Here is a 23,524-nt window from a genome sequence, read left to right on the forward strand (position 1 = left end):
GGGTCCCCTGCCCTCCCTGCGGGCCCCGCCCCCCCAAAAATTCAAAAATAGGGTGAAAAGGGACGCTGCGGGAGGAGACACTCACACACTCCCCCCTCTGGATCGGGAGCAGGAGCGGGGCGGCCCCCCCGGCACTGCCGCACCAACTTTTACTTTTCTTTCCTTTTTTTTTTTCTATTTTTAACTTATTTTTCTTCCCCCCCTCCCCAGTTTTTAATGTGTTTTTCCCTTTGCGCGGCACAGGGCGCTCCTCGGGGAGAGTGTGGGGGGGCTGCCAAAACCCCCCTTCCTTCCCCGCTTCTTAATTAAACAAAAATCGGCTTTTATAACGAAAAAGGGGAGGAGGGGAAAAAAAAAATCTAATTTAATCCGGTATAAATTAAAAGTAATAATAATAATAAAGCGTCCCCCCCACCACCAGCTTCGACAGGAGCTTCGAGGCACCCACCGGGACATCGGCCAGAAAAGAGGAGAAACAGCCCCAAAAATCTGCTTATTTTTAAACATTCCGAGCAAAATCGAGTTTGTGGAAAAGCTCTCACGCTGCTCAAGGCCCTGGTTTAACGCGAAAATAATAATAATAAATAACAATAATGTATATTTATGTTTTTATTTATATTTAACAGCAAAACTGCGTCAGAGGCGAGGGCTCAAACCCCGCTGCCTCCAAGGGGAGGGCGCTTCTTTTCCCCGTCTCCTTTAGTAAACCAAAAAAAAAAAAAAAAAACCAACCAAAAAAAAAACGGGGGAATTGGGGGTGGGGGGGGGGGGGGAAGAAAAAAAAAATATTAATGGTTTGATCGCTTTTATGTGGCTTTAAAAGCATATTTTATAAATGTTTAATGCCTTCACGCCCGGACCTCCCCGCCGCTGTCCCCGGGCCGGGGGGTTGGCATGTCATAAATCAGGGAAATGATAATAAAAAATAGAAAAAGCAAGCTCGGGGGGGACGGGCCCCCCCTGCCTGCAACTCCAGCCCTTCCTCCTCCTCCTCCTCCTCCTCCTCCCCTTCCCCCGGCCGGGAGCCATCTTGTACAGCAGCTCCTGGCTGGGGCACCGCTGCTGCAAAACACCCTCAAAAAACAAAACAAAAAAGAAAAAAAAACAAAAAACAAGTACTTCCGACCTAATATACGCGTTTTTCTAATTATTATTGTTATTATTGCTATTATTCTCCCCTCTCCGGCGCGGTGCTGCGGGCGCGCCTGTTTTCCCGGCGTTTTCCACACGAAATCTCAGCCCCGCTTGTTTTCTCCCCATTATTTTCCCCAATAACCCCCCCAATAACCACCACCACCCCCACCCCTGCAGCTGGGGGCACACACCGCAGTGGGGGGGGGGGGCTGCGAGCACCCCGAAAAATCTGGGGGGTGGCGGCCGCTCCCGCAATTTCCCCCGCGCCAAAGCTTTGCCGCAAAGAGCGCTTTCTCCAAAAATACCTATTTTTATTAAAAATAACATCGGGGCGGGGAAGGGCGCTGTTGGGGGGGGAGTGGGTTGTCCCGCGAGCAGCCGCACCGCGTTGTGCCCCCCCCCCCCCCATCCCCATTCCCATTCCCATTGCCATCCCGATCCCATCCCCATCCCGATCCTATCCCCATCCCGGTGCCCCGGGCTCCCGGCAGGTTCCCACGGTGCCGCCCGCCCCCGGGCCGCCCCCCGCCCCCCCCGTGGAACGGGCACCCCCTCCCCCCCCCCGTCCTGCGCGCCCGGCTCCGCTCCCTCCATCTCTCCCCTTGTGCTTTTTCCTTAATTCTCTTTTATTTTCCCTTCCCCCTCCCCACCCAGCTATTTATTCTCCATTTTGTTTTGCTTTTGGCGTTTCTTCCTGGTTCGGTTTGGTTTGGTTTTTTTCTTCTTTTTCCCATTCTTCTCTCCCCTCCCCGGGCGAACACGAAATTCCCGGTGGCCGCCCCCGTCCCGGTGCCCGCGGAGGCGGAGGGGAGCGGGCAGGAGGCAGCGGAGCGGTGCGGAGCTCGCAGCCCCCAGCCCCACACCGGGCACTGCCCCCCCGCTCCCGGGATGCAGGTAGGACGGGGAGGCGGAATCTGGGAGTGGGGGGAGCTGGGGGAGGCTCTCTGGAGATGTGGGAGGCAAAGCAAACCGATGCCCCCCACCCCCAACGCGTCTCCTCCGTTTTGGGGGGCTGCCAGGGTGTGGGGGGCTGGGGGACACTCACCCCTTCATTGCCAACCTAGCTCTCGACTTTCACCCACAGACTGGGCACACTGCTGCACCCCCATCCCCATCTGCTGGGACCCCCAAAATCCCTTTTTTTTCCCCACAATAAACCCCCCCCCCATGCTCCCCATCCTTAGCTGGGGGGGTTCTGTGCATCCTTCCCGCCCGCTGTTTTTAACGTGCTTACTACACGTTTTCAGGGTGTTTTTGGAGCTATATTTAAAGCATGCAGTCAGTGGCTGGATTTAGAAAGCCAGGCATAAATCACATTAAAGCGCGGACGGCGACGATCCCAACGCGTCGGCAAAGCTTTGCCCTGATTTCATTCCTTCCCCCCCATCTTAAAAGCAGAATCGAGTCTGACAGCAAGGTCCCATTCCCCCTCCCCTCCCCCCCAAATAAAACCCTCTAGGGACAGAGGTGGGATTTGAAGGCAAGGGGGGCCCTGCTGGGATTTATTCCGATGCATCCATGGCGATTTATTTATCGATGGGGGGGCTTGGATAATTCCAAAGCCTGGGGTCTCTCCCCACCCCAGCCCCTGTGCCTGCAGCGAAGGAGCTGCCATCCGTGGGGAGGGGACTGTGGAGTGGGGGGGTCCCAATGAGGAGATCCCCAGGGAAACGGTTTGGGAACTGAGTGAAGAATTTCTGATTAATGACCAGAACAGCTCGGGATTTCGGTTTTCTCCATAAATCCTGGCTGGTTATAACCCTTGTGCTCAGCCTGGCAGCGGACTTTGCATGGAGGGGGAAGCCCAAGAAATGACCCCACCAGGGGCTGTACCCAGCGCCTGGCAGCAGCTGGGGGCTGCAGCATCCTCACCGACCCAGCCAGAGCAGGGAAGAAGGGAGAGGGGCCAGGGGGTGCACAGGGATGTGGTTGGTGCCCTCCCCCCAGCTCACAGCTCTGGGTTTTGTAAAGCCAAACATGTTCCAAACCAGGCTGGTTTCGAGTCCAAATACAGATTGATGGTTTTTTTTTTTTTTTTTTTCCTTGCCTGGCACAGGAGGGTGGGTATTTATGCACAATCCCACCCTGTTTTCCTGCTCTGCCACCTGTGCACTCACTGCCACCTCAAATCCCGAGCTGGGATCCCCCAGTGCCAGGACCTGCCCCATGCTGGGTGCCCTTTGCTTTCCACGACCTCCACCAAGCCCCTGTACTGGGCTTTTTTCACAGCTAGACTGGCTCTTGGATACATCAGGCTGGATTTTTTTTTTCCCCTTTTACCCAATAATAAGCTTTTTTTCATGCAAGATCAGGGGCAAAAAATAGTCAGGGAGGAGGGCTGACATTCACAACCCATAGAGAGCTTTGAGGAGAGCACCATCCCCAAAGCTGTAATTACTGCCTGCATTTTTTGGCTAGGGATCAGCTGCTAAATTGGTTGTAAGGCACGGAAACGGCAGTTACACCTTTCAGCGGAAAAAATGTGGTTTAGTGGAGAAACGTGCACGGGAAACCTCCCCAAAACTGCAGTCCCCATACAACACCCCGCTATTACAGGTTCTGCATTTGGGAGTTTAAAACAACCCTCACCTCCGGGTGAGCTGAGCTTGGAATGACAAGACCTTGTGCATCAACAGAGTAAATTGGGGGTTTTTCCCTTGATCTGTCAGTTAAATCAAAAATACCCTCCTGGATGCAGGACACGAGCAAGAGGGGGGCAGGAGCATGTACTATTTTGAGGTTTGATATAAAATAGATACCCTTGGCTCCAGCATTTCTCCGTAGTCCAGCCCACTGGAGCTGCAGGTACTTTCGTATGCATACAAAACATTCTAAAATGGAAAATATTCACAGCTGCTCTCGCTGTTTTGACAGGGGGGAAGGAATCGTGGGGCATGTTAAGGAGATATTAAAAGCTGTGGTTTGAAGCTCCTAAAGCATTTACTCAGCGGGAGAGCCAGAGAAAGAAGTTTAGAAGTTAACTGCATACTTGTGTGCCTTTGCTCTGTCCTTCTTAAAATTCACCTCTCCTATCTGCTTCTAATTTAAACAAGCAGAGCCCTCCAGGAACTGGAAAATCCAGATTTGCAGCATCTCCCAGGGAAAGACGATTTCCTACGTGCCCCCCCACCACCCCAGCGCGAGGGTCCTGCTGAAGGTTAAACTCGTGAGTGCCTTTGGTTTTGCACCAAGTTAATCTCCCCACAAAATACAAGACCAGGGAAGTGCTGATGAAAACTGCACTGATGCTGCTGGCTGGTCCCCCCCGGCTTGCTCCCATCCCTGCTCCAGAGCCAGGCATGGATTTCACCGCCTCTGCCAGCACTGAGTGCTCATCCCCACACTGTGCCCTGGCCTGCTTCATCTTCCCTGCCTGAAAACGGGGTAAACCCATCCACCTCCCCGGGGTACATTAGGGTGGCTTAAAATTAACACTCACAAATGTATTTTCAAATCCCTTCATGAAAGGCATGAGAAGCACTGGGTGTTAACAGAATAGATCCTTCACCTTTTAACAGCTGTTAATTGCCATTAAACCCAAACCTGCACAGCTTTATTGGAGCAGCATCTGAGTTTCCGTGTCGCGCGCAAAGCCCGCGTCCGCCCTCGGTCGTGCCCTCCTGCACGTGCCCGCTGCCAGGACGAGCTGTGGTGGATAAATTCTCTCTCACTGCTGCTTATCTCGCACTCTGGGGCCTTTTGGAGGGTTTCCCGGTGCCAGGCTTTTTCCTTCACCGTCCTGTGAGTCGTTGCGCCAGTTGCAAGGAGCTCAACACACCTGCCCTCGACTTGCAGCGGGGAAAGAAGGTGGGATGCAAGACTTGTTCCCAAAAATACCCCGAGGAAGCAAGCAGGAGCCTGCCCTCGAGGAACTGGGTCCCTGAGGTTGAATCCAGCCCGCAGCTGCCAGCAAAAGCACGTGCTGGGTGTCACAGGGATGGGAATAGCTCTCTGGGACCAGTGTGGAGTAAATCAACAGGCAGGACTGGGAAAAGGCTGCCAGCACTGCTCCCCCCGCTCCCATCCACCGTGCGGGGGGGTCCCTTCCCTGCTGCTTTTGGGGTTCATTGACCTGATCCCTTCCATGGCATCCCCCAATCACCCTGCAGCCCAGATCTGGCTGGAGAAGCTGAGTGCCAGGCAGGGGGGGAACCCTTGGGAAAACGCTGTGGCAGGAGCTCTCCCGCTGTCCGTGAAGCCTCTGGCTCCTCACACCCCTCACAGGTGCTCTGTGCACTCCCAAACATCCAGACCCACCCGGGAGTGCCCTGTGCCACCGAACTGCGGGTGCTGAAACACATGAGGTGCATTCAGCAGGGCTCTGTGACTCCGAGCATCTTGTTAGACCCCAGGCTTTCCTCTCCCCTGGATCCAGCACGAGGAGGGGGTGTCCAAGGCTGGCTCCCAGGGCTATCCCATCTCTGTTCCCATCGCCCAGCCCTCTGCGTGGGGGAAGGGGAGGTTGGACAAGACGAGCCCTTTCTGCTCCACAAAGCTCGTCAGCCGGCAGCACTGGGCTTATAATTATTATTTCCTTAAAGACGAGCCGAGCAGCTATAGACAAAAAAGTCCCCTCTTGTCGGAGCTGGAATTTGATGTCCTAACGACTGTTTTTGTACCGCGCCTGTTAGAGGAAAGAGCTCGGCAGGAGGGGGAAAGAGAGATTTAATTATAGAGCTGCATTGTGATTTTGCACACATAGCTGGCTGTTGTAATCAGGTTACAAGTGTATCTGATTTACTTCCCTCCCCTCCTTCTTCCTCCTCTTTCTCTTTCTTTTCTTTTTTTTTTCCTCCCCCTTTTTCCTTTCCGTGGTCCAAATTAGTTGCTTATGTTTGGGTGTTGCAGAGACGAGCTGTTATTTGCTTTCAGTGAAGATCTTGATCTTGGCAACAGTGTTTCCAAAGAACCTCGGCAGCTCTTTGCCGAAGGAAGGCGAAGGTTCCCAGCTCCAGCAGAAACCCGCGGGGCCGTGCTGGGCACTCGCATCCCACCCTCCCAGGGCTTCCTTCCCACCACCAAATTAAGGGGGAGACACCCATACATATATATATGTATAGATATATACACACATACATATCATCCTCCATGCTCCCCACCAAATTCCTTCACATCCAGGATTCCCTCAATAAATTGATGCACTTGAAGAAGAGGAGGAGCCCAATTTAACTTACCTGCGGCAGGAGAAGAGAAAGAGAGGAGACAAGAACCTTTTTAAAAGAAACTTAATATTTTCCCTATCTGAGGCAAGTGATGCCGCCCTGGGATTGGGGGCTGTTGTTGGGTTCATTTAGGAATCCATTGTTGTCCATGTGAATTCTTTTTTACATTTCAAATAACAGGATTATTTCCCCAGGGGGTAATATCCTGTAATTTGAACACAATAATGGGAATAAATTACTTACTTAGAACTAATAACGACAGCCTGATTCCAATATATATAGGAACTGTAACAGCTTTGGTTAGTTAAAGTGTAATTGTGTCGACGGATGACATTTTCTTTCAAAGGAATCTGAATGACTTTTAATTAAATTTGCTGGGGGTGGGGAGGAGAGGGAGAAGATACACTGGGAGATCTCGGCTGCTGAGGCTGCGGCTGGTCCCAGCCTTGGTGCCCCAAGCCCGGCTTTGCCCCAGGCTGGGTGTCAATCCACGGTTGTGGGCTTTAAAGACCAGGCACAGAACAGAGGAGAAACCAGCACCAAACCCCCACAGCCCAGGGATGGTGGGATGGAGGGGGTGGGGAGGATGAAGAGGACACTGAGGCTGGAAGGATAGAGGGGATGGAAGGATGGAGCCCAGCCTGGCAGAGGGCAGGGTAGTGCCCAAATCCTGCCCTGGGGCACCAGAGTTGCCTCTACCTTTGCAGGGAAACAGAGGAGCTGATGGAGGGCAGGAGGCACCAGCAGCCAGGCAGGGCAGCTCTGCTGCTCACACCGGAGTCACAGAATCCCAGGATGGTTTGGGTTGAAGGGAATCTTAAAGACCATCCTGTTCTACCTCCTGCCCCGAGCAGGAGCACCTTCCCCTATCCCAGCTTGCTCCAAGCCCCGTCCAGCCTGGCCTTGCACATTTCCAGGGATGGGGCAGCCACAGCTTCTCTGGGCACCCTGTGCCAGGGTCTCCCCACCCTCACAGGGAAGGATTTCTTCCTTATATTCAATCTAACTCTGCCCTCTGGCAGCGAGAAGCCATTCCCCTTTGTCCTGTTACTCCATGCCCTTATCCAAAGTCCCTCTCCAGCTCTCTTGGAGCCCCTTTAGGCACTGAAAGGGGCTCCAAAATCTCCCTGGAGCCTTCTCCTCTCCGAGTTGAACACCCCCAACCCAATATTGTTACCTCAGCCCAAGGGTTCTCCAGGGAAGGCGGCTCTGACGAGGGGGATCTGCAGCAGCAGCTGTGCATCCCAGCTCCTCGCCCTCACCCCAAAACCCCTGTGCAAGCCCCGGGCTCTGCACATCTCCTCACCGCTCCTCAGGTTTATTTCTGAATCAGCAGCACGCGAGCTTCCCTTCAGAGGCAGAAAATAAAAAGAGCTGCAGTGTGCAGAAAGCCAAGTTCCTGCCCCGAAATAATCTCGGAGAGGAGCGGCGTGCTGCTGCCAGTGGCTCCGGCCTCCTCCAGGACTCATTTTCCTCTGTTTATCTTGAAAATATTTCTGTGCTGAGGTCCCACCCCGCGCGGCGGAGCCCTGCGAGGCCGCCTTCAGCCTGACACACGGCCTCTTGTTTATCCACAGCCAGTTTTACAAATAGCTTATTAAGCCCAGAGGTCTGTTTGCCAGAGGAAAACCTCTCGGAGCAGCTCCTGCAGCCCCTCCCGAGGCTCCCGCCAGCTGTGCCCCCTCCCAAAACCCCTCTGATGTGCATCCAGGGGCTCAGGCCTCTGTGGCTGCAGACATCAGCGTCTTCCGGGTTTGGGAATCACTCCTGCTTTGGTAAAATAACCAGAGTGCTGCTGGTGGGTCTCCCACCACTCTCACCCTCTCCCTGTTCCCAGGCTGATGTCTCAGATGGGATGTTGCCATCTGAGATGGCACAGGGATGCTGTGGCACTGCCAGCTCTGGTTTATGTGATCCCACAGTGGAGCTGCTGGGAAGTTTTTTGTCTTTTGCAAGACCCCCCTGCAAGGACTGCTGGTTTTGGGGGCGGTTGAAGGGGTTTGGGTTGCAAGAAGAATATTTTGAGGGTTGCTGAAAACATGTCCAAAGCCATGAGAGATGAGGACAGTTGGATGCTGTGTATGGTGGTCCTGGCAGGAGCCCAGTGGCTCAGGTTCCCTGCTGTGCCTCTGCTGCCCACCTGGGCCTGGGATCCCCAGGAGGGAGCTGGGACGGGGGTTTCAGCTCACAACAAATTGTCAGGGATGTCCCACTGGGCTCGAGCGTGACCACGGGCACCTCTCTGACCACAGGGACCATCAAATCCATGCCCAAGCACCTCTGTCCCTGCTGCCACCGCTGTCCTGGGCAGGAGCCTGGCTGTGCCCAATCCCCAGCATCCCACCCCACCCTGGGATGCCCATCCCAGGCATCCCCTCCCCAAGACCCCCCCAAAGCATCGCTCCTGGAGCACGCGGCCAGGCAGAGCCCCGTAACACAGCAACATTCATGGCCCAGCTGAGGAGATTGAGTTACCTGCCCCTGGAAGAATAAAGGAGGTATTCAGCCATTTTTTTTAAGTCTTTTCCCCTGCCAAGGCCAGACACGGCGGTGATGGTGGCGCACAGAGGCAGGGAAACACGAGCTCCTCTCCTCTCCCTCCGAGGGTGACCCCAATCTGCCCCACATCCCCCGCTTCCCCGACCCTTTAACACCCAGGGAAGCACATGCTTTGCTCACCCGTCATGAGCTCCCTTATCTTTTAATAAAACCTTTAAGAGCAGAAGTCAGGCAATGCCGGCACAAAGGCAGCTCAGCCTCCTCCCGGGACATTAATCATTTTCTTTGACACGTTTTGCTAATTAGCCAAAGCGTTTGCCTCGACAGGGGAGAAAGTGGGGCCTGGGAAAAAAAAAAAAAAAAGGAAAAAAAAGGAAAAAAAAACATTAGGAGAAGGGGGAGAGGTGGAAAGGGAGGAAGAAATGGGGGAAGAAGGAGCTGACGTCACCCCTGTATGATCCGGCATCCCTGGGTATCACCTTGCTGGGAGAAAACCCAGTCCCAAGTCCATCCCAGGGATTTTGGAGCACCATGAGCTGCGATACACATTTTACCTTCCCCATCCCACTCCTGGTTACCCCGATAGCGCAGATTGCAGCCATGAAGGGTTATTTGAAACGCGCTGTTTGGAGGTTTAACTCATGGCTCTATCTTTTACACGGCTGTTAATCCTCGGGACACATGTTTCCTATCAGCCCTTGATATTTAACATACAATAAGTGTCTTATTAAATCCCAGGGACTGGCTCCATGCAGACCTCTCCCCCCCAGGACCTGTGCTGAGGACATCCCAAAGGCAGATGGGGCACCCCGGCTTGGGCACACATTTGGGGTGTACAGTTTGTTATAATCAGCAGGGAGAGAACTACAGTGGGGTGAAGGCTCCTCTGCACAGGAATTCAGCATTTAAATTGGCTGAGCAACCACTGCTCTCACACATGAAGAAATCCCTCACAATTTTTAAAAATATGTTATTTTTAAGGGTTTTCTGGCAGTGCTTTGGTGGCCAGTGAGCCCATCTCAGGCAGGACTAGCTACTGTCTCAGCATGGCTTCTTTTTCTGAGTCCGACTCGGTTTTCAAAGGACTTGATGTTTTCTGGGGGAGAGATACCATAGACAGAACAACTCACAGTGAATTCCCTCTAATCCATGGCAGTCAAAATAGAAAATCCCAAGGAGAAAGCAATGCCTGCTCATCCCTCCCTTCAGCCCAGCATGGCAAAATACTGGCTTCTGTCCCATCCCTGAAAATCAGCTCTCCATCTCAACTCCTTAGAGAAGGGCAAGGCAGAAAACCACATGGCACAATCCCCTTTTCTTCACAAAACCAAGGGTAAGAACAACAAAATTGGGTGATGCAGCCCCTCACGTGATGTAAAGACACCCCCCTGCCCGCAGCAACTGTCCCATCCTCATCCATGGGTACAAGGGAGCAGGAGCAGCATCCCAGAGCCACGTCAGTCCTTTGGGGAGTGTTAAAAAAACAAATCACAGCTCTTTGCTCCTCTCCAGCACAAGTTTCTCATTGCTGTGGGATGACACACACCACCTCCTTCAAAACAAGGCTCTGTATTATTATTCTGTTTCTAATTTGGGGGTTGGAAATGATTTTCCATGCCAGATTCCAAACTAAACCAGCAACACCCCCATCCTCCCCCCAAAAAAAAAAAATTGCTGATGTGCTTTCCAGAGAGAGGTGGCACGGTCAGTGCTCCGTGAGGAAAGGGTGAAGGTGTGGTACACAGCAGTGAGCAACACAGAACATCCCTCTCAATGCCTATTTCCAAGAAAAAACATTTTAAAAGAGCCAATTCAGTTGAACACAGAGCTGGCCCAGCCTCCTGCTGCAGCCGAGCCTGGGATGGGCTGGTCCCACTGGGAAAGGGCTGTGCTCCATCTCTGCCCTCTGAAGGACTTGGAGAAAAAGCGGTGAAAGGTGAGAATTAAGGAAAGAGTGTGGTGCTGGGAACTCGATGGGAATCAGCATCATTCCCATTCTGAGTGTTTTAACCCAAATCTACCAATGGATCCTGCTTGCCTCCTATGAGGCATTAAGAAGCCAAGCCACACAGTGAGGTCTCACTTCTCCGTGTCCTGCCTGGCCTTGGGGACAGTGGGGACACCCAGGACAAGCCTGGATGAGTCCCCAGCCCCATCACCCCAGGTTGTGCCACAAACCTTGTGGAGAGATTTGGGGGGCCCCATGCAGCTGGCGGTGCTGGCAGGAGTGTGGAAACCAACGCTCGAGGAGCCAGTGGAAACCCTCCAAGCTTCCAACGCCGTTGTATAAGAGCCACTCAAAAATACTAATCCCCAAAAAATTCAACCCTGGGAGTGTGACCAGGCTGCCTCCCAGGCAGCTGATGGAGCATGGTTTGCACAGCCAGCCCTGCACACATCCAGGGGAAAACGCCTTCAGGTGAGCGAGCTCCGCAGGAAGGTCGGGGTCCCAGATGTTTTCATACCAATGATCCTTTAAAAAAAGACAGACGAGCGAGGCAGGGAGGCAGGATCGCCCGACATGCCGAGCGCCGCTGCAAAACAAGTCGTTTTTCCATGAGTCACCAGTGGAAAGACCAGATCAGGCGTCCCACGGGTGGGCTTGGCCGGAGCCAGCTCCGCATCCCCGCCGCGGCCGGGAGGATGCTGCGAGCGCAGCCCCTTCCCTGCGCTGCTCTCAGCTCTCCCAGGGCTGCTCTGGGGTCACGCTGGGGTGGATTCCATGGAATCCCCAAGTGCTGAGGGCCTCGGCATGCGGGGATGCAGGGTTTTCCCGATCCCCCTTTCCCCAGCCACTGACATTCGCCATGGAGACCAAACGTGTGCCCTTCTCTGTGACCTCGGGGCTGCTTCATTGCTCTGCCGCTGTCCCCTAAAACCCTCCTGAGGGACAGCGGCGGCAGAAATAAAAATAAAGAAAGAAACGTGGAAGGAGCGCCCCGAAACAAACGGGTGTGGTTTGTCGGTGGCGGGAAGGAGCGAGAGCGATGACAGGCAGCGCTGGAAGTCCCTGGGATCGTGAATCCCATTGGGAGCGCACGAAGCCAGCGTGTTTCCTTCCACGGCTGGCTGGGAGGTTACGGGGAGGGCAGTCAAGAGGTAAAGTTCGGGGAATCTGGAGTGGCGTGTTTCGGTGTATAAAAAGGCGGTGATGAAGGAGAGGCGACACTCGGGCAGCACCCAGGGCAGGGGGTCCCGGGAAGGGACGGGGTCACATCCTCGGGAGGGCTGGAGCTCCGTCCCGTCATCATCACCCGCAGGATAACAGCGACCCTGGCTGTGCTGCGGGTACAGAAACGGCACGTACTTGCTGCTGGCCGGCTTTCCTGGCAGTTCCAGGCAGGATTTGGCTGCGCAGGAATTTGGAAGCTGCCTTAAATCCAGAAAGAAATGAGAAAAGGCTGGGAGCGACTTTGTGAGCAGAGTTCAGCTGCAAATCCCCGCTCGGCAGCGGGGCCCCGGCCGCGGCCGCCCCCTCCCGATGCGCTGCAGCGGAGACGCGGCTGCCGGGAATCGCCTCCTCCTCCCTGGGGACATCGAGGAAGGCTCCCCAACGCCTTCCACACCTTCTCCTCCCTCTTCCCAAAAAGCCTCCTCGGCCACAAAGCCCCTCAGCACCCACCCCTCCTCCTCACCTCAGCTCGCGGAGGTGACCCCAGCGATGGATTGCGCCGCTGTGAAACTCCAGAAATCGCCCTCGCCTTAGCCCGGGGCTGCTCCCTCCCCATGGGTGCCATGGCTCAGCCATGGACTGACACCAGGCTTCGCTGTCTTACTGCTTATTTGGGGGGCATCGGGAGGAAAGGGATGAAAAAGAGACAAGAGGTGCTGAGTGCTCTAAAAAATCAACAGCAAAAACGCAGAGAAATTAAAATTCTCCCCAGAGTCTCCTCTGGGTGCTCAGGAAGGTGCTTCCCTACCTCTGGCTGTCCTCATCCAGGGCTGGTGCTGGGGTCATTTCAGCCCCACACCCTTCAGGAGTCCAGCTCTGACTCTTCACAATCCCAAATCCATTAGCAGGGATTTGCCTGCTTCATCCTGGCTCGTCGTATTTGTGGGAAATTCAGAGTTTCTTAGGAAAAACAAGGCCAGTGATGTTCCTCAGCTTCCCCAGTGACACCCCAGGGTGGGAAGGGTCCTGGTGATGGATGGTACCCAACCCTGCACCACCAAAATCCAGGTTGCACCTTTTCCTGGAGGAGGAACAGCCAAGCACTGTCCACCCCAGTGATTTTTTTATCTCGTTTAGGAGAACATTTTTAATTACGGCTGCCATCACCCCGCACACTTTCTGTGTAAACACAGCCTCTCCATGGTGTTTTAAATGGACTGAACTCCCACAGTCCTTAAAGCATCCATTGGGAAAAGCAGCCAGGCTTGATGCCCTGTCAGAGGGAAGGGGAAGCCCAGGTCCTGGAGGCAGGATTTCTGCAGGAATAAATATACTCAGGATATGCCCCAAACCCATCAGCTCTGTGTTTCCCAGCTCTCTCCTCATTCAGAGACAGGCATCAACACAGGGAACCCATGCCACAACCCCTCCAACTCCCTATATTTGTCCTAAAGGGATTTTCCTGCCTTTTTTCCCTGGCTCAAGCACCATCCTTTCCTACAGCACCTGGGACACGACAAACATTATTCAATATCTCAGCTAGGTTTTAGATATTAATCTTTTAACTCCCAAACTGGAGCTTTTAACTCTCAAACTGGAGGGGAAAAAATCAAGTCTGGTGGGAATGGGATCCCAGCCACTGCACTCCTTGGTTTTCAAGCATCTCATTTGGCTTCTCGTGCCTCATTTTGGGGAGCAAGCAGCTTTTCCATATTGGGCTGTGTCTTGTGCTGCCTCTCCCTGATGAAGAAGCCCTTGAATATTGTGGAAAGGGCTCAGCTTTGGTTTGGTGAAAAGCTGCTTTCTCAAAAAACCTCAAAACCAACCTCCTGTAGGAAAAATAGATGGTTTGGGATGACATGGGGTGCTCATCACGGATTCAGGGCTGGATTTGCCCCCCTCAGCCCACCCCAGTGTGCCCATCAGCCCCCCAAAAAAGCCAGCTTTGCTCATTGCTAATAACTCCCTGCAAAGAGGGAAGGGAAGAAAATTCCCTTCGTGCTCTCACTTATGCAGAGACAAGGAAATGTCGTTTAACTAAACCAAACAAACGAATCCAGAGGCAAAGAGAAAAATCACATTATCCCCAATCATAAATCCTGGAGAGGGGTATTTACAGGCTGAATTGCCAAGTGCATTGGAACTGCAGAGCATCCGAAGAGCAGATAGCCATAAAGGCAGACAACGGCCCTGGAAAAATGCTTTGATTAGGATCTGGGCAGCATTCAGCCCAGATGTTCATTTGTCAATGGAAGAAGGATGGGGGGGAGGTGAGAAAGGCTTTAAATTAATCTTTACAACTAGAAAGGAGCTTGTAATACACACCATATGGGGAGCAACGTCCTTGGAGCCCCCTCTCCTCCCCCAGCCTGGCGTGCTCGGGGCCAGGCTGGGACCCTCCAGCCGGAGCCTGTCCCCCCTGTCCCCCCCTCCCCATGCCCCAAACACCCTGTGAGCCCAAACCCCTTCCACATGTGCTTTTTTTTTTTTTTTTACTGTGAACAAAACAAACTGCAATTCCTCTTATAGCACCAGATCTCTTTTATTATTCACCCCCCTCCCTACTCCAGACCCTGATACCTGCTCCCCTCTCCCTCCAATATCCACATGTGGGGGTTTTTTTAACCCTTCCAAGCTGCCAGCAGTGGTGAGGTGGGGGCTGTGTGTGGAGAGGAGGGATGAGGCTGTTTATTAAACGCCAACCATTCAAATTAATTCCCCTAATGGACTCACCGACATCATGGTGTGCATTTAAATGAACGCTTTGTCATATTTCATAGCCAACCTGCAGCTCTCTGCAGAGCAAACCTGCTGGAAAGCCAGGAGCAGCAGCAATGACAGGGACAAACCTACAGAGAGATAAATAAGAATTAAATACAAATCCCAAATGCAACACGGAGCGGGGAACAGAGAGCCCAGGAAGCCCTTGGAAATTTGGAGGTGCAAGTGAGCCCCCAGACAGGGCAGCAGGAGCTGTGTGATGGCAGTGGGAGATGCTTTTCCATGTAGGAGGAGGAAAAATCCTCTTGCTGCTGGGGCAGGAGGCACCAGAGAACCTTTGGCTGGGACAGAGAAGCCTTGCCCAGGCCAGCACAAAGCCACAGATTCCCAGCTGGAGTCTGGGCTGTGCTCGCTCCACTGGAGCCCTGGGGAGCCCCACCACAGCCAGGACCAGCCCCAGCACCCCCAGCTCAGCCACAGAAAAGGAGGGAAAGCCCTTCCATCCTGCATCCCCCTGGACCACCAGTGTGGGCATGAGGGTGGAGGTGCCTGGCCAGCATCCCTGCTCACAGCACGGGCTGGGATGCTGGAACCCAACCCCTCCTGGCAAGCTGTGACCACAGAGCCAAATGCCCCAGCTCCTTGCAGAGCATCCCTGCTGCTCCTGAGCAAACAGTTCTTCCCCCAGCACCCCTGGGACAGCCACAGGTTCCTCACCTTGGCATCAGCTTCAAGTGCTCCTGGTCTTTTTATCAGCCTGATGGAAAATTGGTGTGTGCACACAGCCCCCACGTGCAGCACCAGATACCTCCTGCTCCTCTGGTTCCTTTTCTTCTCCCACCTTTAAGAGCTGCAGCAGAGATTTCTTTCCACCTTTGAGGGTCCTTCTCCTTTTCTCCATCCTGCCCCAGGCAGCTTCTGTGGGATCTGGAGGATGAGGAGGGCCTGGGGGAAATATTGCGTCCCCACGGGCATGACCAAGGGTTTTCACACACCACGAGGACCAAGGGAAAGGGAATTTTCATGGTCCCTGACAGGGCTGCAGGCAGCAGCCCCAGCCACATGCTGGGCACAGGCAGGAGAGCAGAGGGAGCAGTGAATGCTGGCAGCCAGGTCTGCCCCATCCTTCCAGCCCTGCTGCAGGCTGGAGGTCCCTGAGTATGGATGGGCCAAAAAAGCAAAAATCATTGAGTCCCAGAAGGAAGGGACCCCAAAGATCACCCTGTTCCTGCTCCTGCCATGGCAGGGACACCTTCCACTGTCCCACGTTGCTCCAAGTCCTGGCCAGCCTGGCCTTGGACACTTCCAGAGATCCAGGGGCAGCCACAGCCTCTCTGGACAACCTGTGCCAGGGCCTCCCCACCCTCACAGGGAAGAATTTCTTTCTAAAATCTAATCTAATCTGGCACTGTTTGCAGAAGGTTCTCATTTAGGAAAACATCTGGAGTCAGCACTTCTCCCCCAAAGGGCAGCGAAGGGTTCAGAGGACACCAGCCCTCATGCTGGGGAGGAAGAGGAGGAGGAAGGAGCCCATTTTCCTCATCCCCCAAGGAAGGGACACAACATATTTGTGCTTGGTGTCTGTTAGCTGGCCTCAAGTGAGCAAGGCACCACCCCCCTGCCCGAGAGAAGCGTGAAAACCCCCCGGAACCCCAGCCGGGAGAGCTGCACCTCCAGGTCCCAAAGCCTTGGGGGCCAAGCGAGAGTTGGCAATGCCCAGGGTCCTGCCAGGGCCAAGGGGACACCCAGGTTTGGCTGAAGGACCCTGGGGACTCGAGGGGACAGGAGGAGCAGGGATGCTTCTGGTCCCCTGGGCTGTGGGTGTGGTGGGAAAATGGCTTTCAGAGGGACAGCACACCTGGGGACACGGCTGCTGGCACAGCACAGCCAGGGGATGTCACCAAGTCCTTCTGGGCCTTCTTCCAGATCCCCATGGCCCCAGAGCAGGAGCAGCCCCGCAGCCAGCAATACCTGGGCTGCAAACAGAGCCCTTCCTTCCACGCTGGGGGATCGCAGGTGAGGAAAGGTCCCGTCCCGTCCCGTCCCATCCCATCCTGTCCCGGGCAGTCCCATCCGGTCCTATCCTATCCCGTCCCGTCCCATCCCGGGCAGTCCCATCCTGTCCTATCCTATCCCGTCCCGTCCCATCCCGTCCTATCCCGTCCCGCCCCGTCCCATCCCGTCCCGTCCCATCCCGTCCCATCCCGTCCCATCCCGTCCCGTCCCATCCCGTCCCGTCCCGTCCCATCCCATCCCGTCCCATCCCATCCCGTTCTATCCCGTCCCGTCCTATCCCGTCCCGTCCCGTCCCGTCCCATCCCGTCCCATCCCGTCCTATCCTATCCCGTCCCATCCCATCCCGTCCCGTCCCGTCCCATCCCGTCCCATCCCATCCCGTCCCGTCCCGTCCCGTCCCGTCCCGTCCCGTCCCGACCCGTCCTATCCCGTCCCATCCCATCCCGTCCCATCCCATCCCATCCCGTCCCATCCCGTCCCATCCCATCCCGTCCCATCCCGTCCCGTCCCATCCCGTCCCGTCCCCGGGCGCTGGCAGGGCCCGGCTGCGGTGGCACTGGGCTGCAGTGACATCTGCTGGGCTCCCACTCGGGCCGCCCCAGCCCCTCCGGCACCGCACAGCCCCGGGCCGGACCCGCTCCCACGCTGGCCCGGGCTCTCCCGCCGGGGCTCCGCTTCTCCAGCGCCAATCCCACCCTGATCCTCTCTCCAGCTCCCATTCAGACACCTCCACACCCCTCACAGCTCCAAACCCCTCCTTTGCCTCGGCCAGGGGAGGGGGCAGCGCCCCCAGCCCCAGTGGGAGGGGTCCTGGGGGTGGTCTCGCTGCTCCTGAGGAGACCAAAAACCTGGAAAAACTGCATTAAGGGAGAAAAATGCACAAATTAGGAGCGGGGGGGCAGGGATTGGGGTGGGGGTGGGGGGAGTTGTTTATCTAGAGCTGATTTTGATTTTCCTCTTTCAAATATCAGCAGGATGCTGAGCCTCGCCTCGTTATGCAAATAGAAGCAATTAGAGCTCACCCAGGCTCTGCCCACGTGATGGTTTATGGCACTCGCAGAAATCCTTCCTGCTGCATGAGAGGAATAACAACAGCTCCCCGTGCCTGCTCCAGCCCTGCCACGGCCAGGGACACGGGAGGGTTGGAGACGGGAGCCCCAGAGCTGGGCAACCCTCCCATCAGCACCCCCGGGCCTCCCCAAGTTCTCCGAGGAGGATTTTCTGAAGGAAGAGTCTTCTTCTTTTCCATGGATACACCAACCCTGCCCCCAGCAAGCCTCACCGGCTCTTGGGATGTGAGAGAAGGAGGGATGGAGGGGGAAAGCCTCACTCCAAAGCCTTTTTCCCCACCAAGCCACAAAGTCAGCCCCCAGCAGGGCATTGCTTCGCTTTGGCACTCGGGTCCCAGTGGATGACCTTTGCTGAACTCCAGCAGAAAGAGGCAAAGCAAAACGTCCTAAATTCCCTGCACTGGGTTAAGAAAGCACAGAAAAGTCACCCCCACAGCAGCCCCAGCCCCACCTCGGCCGCAGCAGGAGGTGGTGGTGGCTCCATCCCCTTCCAGCACTTCACCTCCCCAGGGCCACGCGCCGACCTGCAGGGACCAGACACGGGAGTGTAAATCAGGCTGGACTCCCATAAATCCATCATCTCCCTCCTGATTTACATCCAGGTAGCCAGGAGGATTTACTCCCAGTACCTGCCTTGAGTTTCCCACCCCCAGAGGAGCACAGGGAAAAGCAAAAAAAACCCAGGCTCTTTCAATATTTATCTTGCTCCTAAATCTCTTTTTTTTTTTCCTCTTCTTTGGATGCAAATGGAGATTGATGAGCCCAGGCCAGCAGCTCCTCACCTCTGATGGTCATTTCTCTGTGTTTCCCGGGGAGGAGTGGGCAGTGGGATCCCACAAGCCCACAGAGGCCATCACCCCCTCATTCATGGGCAGGAGAGAGCTCCCAGCACCTGGCTCAGCCCAGAGGCGCTTGCTGCAGTGTGGGATGAGGAACATCCTCATGGATGGAGCAGGGTGAAGGACATCACCAGAGATGATTTCACAGAGATATGACATTAAAGCCAGCAAGCATCCCACAGGAAGTCCCCATCCTGCATCCCTGCTCCGACTCCATCTCTGACTCCATCCCTGCAGCAGCAGCTCTTTCCAGGGCTTGCAGGTTGGAAGAACAGCGAGGAGCCCTTTCCATCTCCCCAAACCAAAGACACTCCGTCTCACACAGCGGGAGGCAGAGTGTGATGGCCACGGAGAGATGGAATTCTGCAGCCACAGGATGGTTTGGGAGTAAGACCCTCATACCCACCCTGAGGGACCCCCAAAGCTTTAGGAATTACCCAGGCACCCAGCAGAGGCTGCAGGCAGCAGGAGCAGGCAGGGAGCTGGGAAAGGGCTGAGTCAGCACACGGAGAGTCGCCCCCAGCCAGGCCATTCGTCGGGCAAAGGTTGGGAAGGAGCTTTTCTTCTGTAGCAGGGCCGGGCAAATAATTCATAGCAGATAAATAATTCACCAGGAGTTTAGCCGTGCTCCAGCAGCGGATTGCCTGCGAGCCGTTAGCAATTATCCCGAATTTATTTGCAATGCTGAATTTTTAGGTGAGTTATTCAGGCAAGACGTTGCTGGGCTGAGGAAAAGCCCGGGGAAAGGAGGCGATACCTGAAACGACAGGAAAAATCATCGTCAGGAGGAGCCGTTGGCCGCAGAGGTGTTGGGAATATTCGGCATCTGTGGGGCCGGGAACGCCCAGCACCGCGGCCGGAGGGATGCGCAGGAGGCATCACCGGATCAGATCGCTGGGTTTCCACCTGCTCCCTTCCCAGCCAAGAGCCCCTGGACATCCCTGTGCTTTCTGCTCCCTACCAGCGAATTCCTCTGCTCAAGGAAGAGGAGATGAAGGAGAGACAGCGCGAGCGGAATAAATTCAGCTTTCTGCGCGGATGAGCATCTCCCAAATTGCTTTAATGAGGCATCTCCCTGGTTCTCCCAGCTGCAGGCTTCTCCACAGCCACACAAGCCCACGTGGTGGGGACAGTGGTGGAGTCACCCACAGGTGTTTTAACTCATCTGGAGTCATCAGCCAAGGGCCTGGCCCCTACTACCTGCAGTAAAGACACAGAGATGGGCTTTGCAGGGAATAAATACCAAAACTCTCAATTCAAGCAAAAAGGAAATTCTCTTGAAGGACAAAGCAATGCTTCCTGCAGGAAATAAGAGCAGCAGCATTGCAGGGACACAGGAAATGTCTTGGAGAGGCTTCTCGGCCTCCAGACACTGGAACTGCTCCTGCTCTGAGGCAGGCTTGGCTCTTCCGTTGCCTGGAGCAGAAGATCCCCTGCAGCAGTGACAGCAGCAGCCTCTGGCCCTTCCCCAGGCAGCTGCATCTGCTCTTCATTCCCAGGAGATGAGACTGCTGGAGGAAAAGACTCAAGGGCAGGTTGGACAGGGCTTGGAGCAACCTGGGGGTTTGAAAGGGATGATCTTTAAGGTCCTTCCCAACCCAAACCATCTGGGATCCTCTGAAGACTCAGACCACGCAGGGCAGCCTGGCACCTTCCCACAGGCACAGCTGTGGATTCCAGCAGTCAGGCTGGAGTCACCTCCCTTCAACATGAAGACACCACAGGACCCCAAACCTCCCACCTGCCAAGAGAAGCTTGAAACTGAAAACATCCAGATGGACTGAAGAGTCTAATAATAGTGATAAAATCAAATACAATCTCACAGCTGGATATTTTACAGCCCACCTTGTGATTTTAAGGGTTTAACTCACATTTACTCCTCAGGGCTGGTGGTGACTGTCCCAGCAGTGTGACCAAGTGCCCTTGTCCCTTCCCGTGGTGGGAAGCAGCTTTGGCAGAGCTGGCAGCCACTCTCTTGCCTTCCCAGGGCCACTCCAGGTCTGCACAGCACCCAGGGACACAGCAAGCCCCTTTCCCCTCTCCTTTGGAGGGATGTGTCCCGGTGCCACGGTCCCCACACACAGCACGAAGTGTCCCCAGAGCCAGGAGCTTTGGCAAAGTCCCCTCCTCACCGAGTGAGGCTTTGCAAGGCTCCTGAATTAACAAACCTGTCTCTCCACGAGCCAACTGCTACAGGCTCCGGATCAATGGAACGGGTAAAAGAGAAGAAAAGCGAAATAAATTTGCATGACTGTTCCCTGACGGATGTTTGATTCCACAAAAGGAACACGTCTCCTCTGGCTGGGCTGAGATCCTCAGCAATACCAACCGTTCTCCTGTTTTCTCTTGAATTGCCAGTCATGCATTTAAAATTATCTTTAAACAGAGAATGGAGGGAAGTGATTACCCCGGGAGATGCTGACTCGGAGGCGCAGTTCCACATGGAAGAAGGAGGTTCCAGACCCACTCCAGCTGCATTCCAGGCTGCCAGAGCCCACCCAAAGGAGGAAGAAACCCACAGATTTTTCCCACTGGCTGGAAGGGACTCGCTCGTGGGTGTCACCTGCTGCCTTCCTCCAAATGCTCCTCACCCTCGCCTGGTCCCTGCTGACGCCCAGGATGTTCCTCAGGAACATCCCAGGATGATCTTCAGCATGCAGCCATTTCCATCTCAGCTGGAACAGCCTGTGCAGTCTTGGTGAGTTAATCCGTGGTATTTCACCCAAATTTGATGAGGGAGTGATTTATTACATGGTGCAGACTAGCACGGGGACAGCCAGTGTCCCTGGCAGGTGGGGGGACATGGCAGAGGTTTGAGAACAGGGAACAACCCCAGGGCTCAGAAGTCCAGGAGAGTTTCCTACTCCTTTCTAAGGCTGCCCAGGGGCTTTCACCATGCTGGGTGGGAAGACTAGAGGGGGAAAAAGCCATTGAGCACTGGGAAGGGGAGCCAGTGGCCAGGAATGGTGATGGGGACACTGAGGACTCCCTGACCAACTCACACCAAGCTTCTCTTCAGGTACCAATGGCTCTCCAGTCCTTGCTTGGTCTCTGTGCACTGCCTTGGCTGTACCCCCTTTCCCAGGATTGGGGCACAAGACCCAAAGGAATCACAGAAGGAACCTCAGCATGCACCCCACCACTGAGCCAGGGACAGCCCAGCTCAGCCCCTTCCCAGGGCTGGGGTCCCCACAAAGAGCTCCCTGAGGGAGGCTCCTGCTGCTGCCAGAGGCTCCCCTGGAATCTGCTTGGCTGCCTGACTGCAGCTGGGCTGGGCTGGTGGGAGCTGCAGCCAGGCACTGGCACATAAACGCACCATAAAGTAAATACATCGAGCCTGTGGTGGATCAGGAGCAGCCCACGGACACGACGAGACCTGCCCTGCCCCATCCCATCCCGTCCCACCCTACAGGGGCTGGCTCACCAGGAATCCCCCACGTCAGTGCTCCACCAGTGAGAAATAAGGGAGGAATGTGGTGGCTCTGGCCCCAGGATCTGCCAAGTGTCTCTGTCAGAGAAGCAAAATGAGGACTCTGGAGATGCTGATGCCCTCACCCCTGCCAAGGATTCCTCCTGTGCCAGTGCCAGCTTGGGGGTGACAATGAGGGTGCCCAGAGCTCCTGCCCCTGCACGGCCCCAAGGAGAGGATGGGGCACCCCAGCACCCTCAGGATGGGGGGAGAAATACAGACAACAAAAAAGAGCTTTTATACAAAACAGAGATAGATTCATCCCAGCTGATGTGAGAGGATAGGAAAGGGAGGAGGGAAAAGCAGCAGCTGGGATTTTGGAGAACAATGTGGGGAGAAAGAAGAAAGAGGGAGGAAGATGAGTGCGGTTGGGTCGCCCGTGGTTGTCAGCCCTTTTCGGGGGGAGGGCAGCGGGAAAGTCAGTGATCAGCCAGATCTGAAACCAGACAAAACTATTTCCACATGCCAATAAAACCCAGAGCGTGGAGGGTTTGCAGGGATCTGGGGCCCCCATGCTGCCTCTAAAACAAACCAGAGGAGCTGGGAAGCTCACCCAGGCAGGAGCTGGGACATGGAAGGGAGCGCAGTGATGGCATCTGACCTTTCCTTCCTCATCCTCCCCCCTCCTGGCATTGTCTGTATCAAAGGGACACAACTGGGCAGTGCAGACATTGCTTAGTGGGGCTGGTGGTGGTCCTGGGTCTCCCACATGAGTCACTTGTGAGTTGGGTGGGCTCCAGCACGTGGGATTGGGGATTGAAAGGCTGGAAGCATCCCTGCTGCCATGGGACAGAGCCTGACGGTCCCAGCCCTCCCCATGCTGGGATGGAGACATTCTCCAAGGCACAGATGACAGGGACCTGCTCCCACCCGTGTCCCACCGTGTGGTGACCTCGGCTGAGCCTTTGCCTCACCCTGGCTGAGGCAGGCAGCCGTAACTGCCCGTGCAGGCTCTGGCCAGAAAGGAAGCAGCTGCCGCCCCGAGCCGCGATAAATCACCCAGCGAAAGCACAGCGCCCACTGCCCGCTGCCAGGCTGTAAATCTGCAGCAGCAGGAGCCAGAGCCTCTTATCAGGAGAGACCACATCCCTCCCCAGGCCAGCTCAGCCCTCGTGCTGCCCACGTGGGATTCCCGGGGAGAGGAAGAGGATGCTGGGTTACCCCGAACCGCCGGCAGCGCCCGCAGCCTTATCGGGCACCACGTTCCCTGCCGAGCTCCGCACCCCACACTCGCTCCCACACCCAGGGGATCATCATCTCCATGGCCAAGACCCAACTCCTGTCCCTCAGCCTCGAGGAAACATCTTCATCCTTTCCCTTGAGCTCAACAAGCACAAGGGCAGGACATCTGTAATGTTTTCCTCTTTGTTGCAAGCATTTAAGAAACCTTGGACGCCTCAATCCTATAGGAACATCCTGTTCTGTGGGGAATACAGGAGGCAGAACTGGGGGCAGTGCTTCCATCCCTCTGGACATGGGAGAGGAGGATACTGAGGAACACG

At 55.1% G+C, this 23,524-nt stretch overlaps 2 long non-coding RNA genes across 2 annotated transcripts; one reads left to right on the forward strand and one right to left on the reverse strand.

Annotated features, from left to right (window-relative positions):
• The first annotated feature begins 1,958 nt into the window (after positions 1-1,958).
• On the forward strand, positions 1,959-6,186 carry LOC137483782 (uncharacterized). The gene is made up of 2 exons (XR_011004642.1): positions 1,959-2,028; positions 4,193-6,186. It is a non-coding gene; the product is annotated as an uncharacterized lncRNA (long non-coding RNA).
• A 2,780-nt stretch (positions 6,187-8,966) lies between these two features.
• Positions 8,967-14,347, reverse strand: LOC137483784 (uncharacterized). The gene is made up of 2 exons (XR_011004644.1): positions 10,974-14,347; positions 8,967-9,137 (listed from the first exon to the last, which is right to left on the reverse strand). It is a non-coding gene; the product is annotated as an uncharacterized lncRNA (long non-coding RNA).
• Between the last annotated feature and the right edge of the window lie 9,177 nt (positions 14,348-23,524).

Source organism: Anomalospiza imberbis, chromosome 16, assembly GCF_031753505.1.
Source record: "Anomalospiza imberbis isolate Cuckoo-Finch-1a 21T00152 chromosome 16, ASM3175350v1, whole genome shotgun sequence".
NCBI classification, from domain to species: domain Eukaryota; kingdom Metazoa; phylum Chordata; class Aves; order Passeriformes; family Viduidae; genus Anomalospiza; species Anomalospiza imberbis.